Source organism: Cynocephalus volans, chromosome 3 (genome assembly GCF_027409185.1).
Source record: "Cynocephalus volans isolate mCynVol1 chromosome 3, mCynVol1.pri, whole genome shotgun sequence".
In the NCBI taxonomy this organism is placed as follows: Eukaryota; Metazoa; Chordata; class Mammalia; order Dermoptera; family Cynocephalidae; genus Cynocephalus; species Cynocephalus volans.
Window position 1 is genome coordinate 2862453 of NC_084462.1, and position 1546 is coordinate 2863998.

The 1546-nt window shown below is 34.9% G+C and overlaps 1 non-coding gene across 1 annotated transcript; it reads right to left on the minus strand.

Moving 5' to 3' along the window:
• Positions 1 to 920: 920 nt before the first annotated feature.
• On the minus strand, positions 921 to 1044 carry LOC134374352 (small nucleolar RNA SNORA72). Its single transcript, XR_010023210.1, has one exon. It is a non-coding gene; the product is annotated as a small nucleolar RNA SNORA72 (small nucleolar RNA).
• Positions 1045 to 1546: the final 502 nt, after the last annotated feature.

Below are 1546 nucleotides of genomic sequence, written 5' to 3' on the forward strand. Positions count from 1 at the left end.
ATTTGTTATAATTAATAAGCCCATATTCCTACATTATTGTTAGCTAAAGTCCATCCTTTACATTAGAGTTCTCTCTTGGTGTTGTACATCCTATGGTGTTTTTTAAAAATAGACTTTATTTTGTAGAGTCGTTTTAAGTTCACAGCAAAATTGGGAGAGGGTACAGAGATTTCCCACATACCCACTGCCGCCACACACGCACTGACTCCCCTATTACCAACATCCCTTGCTAGAGTGTACATTTGTTTCAATTGCTGAGCCGACACTGACACATCATCATCCCCCAAAGTCCACAGTTTATATTAGGGTTCACTCTTGGTGTATATTCTATGGCTTTGGACAAATTTATAATGACTTGTATCCACCATTATAGTATTAGACAGAGTATTTTCACAGTCCTAAAAATCCTCTGGGCTGTGCCAAGTCATCCTTCCCTCCTCCCAAACCCCTGGCAACCAATGATCTTTTTTATTGTCTCAACAGTTTTGCCTTTTCCAGAATGTCATATAGTTGGAATCATACCATGTGTACACTTTTCAGACTGGCTTCTTTCACTTAACAATATGTATTTTCCGTTCCTCTATGTCCTTTTCTTTCCCCCTAGAAAATAAAAATACGGCAATTTTACAATTCATTTAATGGCAACTGGTAGTCACAAAATGTTCCTTCTTTGGTTATACCTTCTTTAGACAAACGTCTGCAAATTAGCACTGATTATTTGCAAAGATTATTACACTTGCTGTACTGTCATTTTTCTTAAGGTTGATATAAGATAACCTAGAACCACAGCCATTGTATGATCACACAAAATGATTGTATAAAAAGTATAATAAATTTATTTATATAATAATTTATTTATATAATAAATAAATTATTTTTATAATAAATTTATATACATATAATACATTTATTAAGACCTGGTTTATCACGAGCATTTACAAAACCAGACCTATCGAAAGAACTAGGTCTAGGGATACATGGGTAGTCTTAATATACCTCCATGTCTTTTCATGGCTTGATAGCTCATTTCTTTTTATTGTGGAATAATATTCCATTCTATGGAGGTACCACAGTTTGTTCACCTACTGAAGGACATTGTGGTTGCTTCCAAGTTTTGGCAATAATAAATAGAGCTGCTATGAACACTTGTGTTCAGGTTTTTGTGAGGACTTAAGTTTTCAACTCATTTGGGTAAATACCAAGGAGCATGACTGCTGCACCATATGGGAAAAGTATGTTAAGTTTTGTAAGAAACTGCCAAACTGTCTCCCAAAGTGGCTGTACAATTTTTCATTCCTGCCAGCAATGGATGAGTTACTGATGCCCCATTTCCTCACCAGCATTTGGTGTCATCAGTGTTTTGGATTTTGGCCATTCTAATAGGCAGTAGTAGTATCTCCTTGTTGTTTTAATTTGCAGTTCCCATGACATATGATGCTGAACGTCTTTTGAAATACTTATTTGCCATCTGTATATCTTTTTTGGTGAGGTGTCTGTTCAGATTTTTTGCTTATTAAAAAAATTTTTTTTGTTGTTATCTTATTGC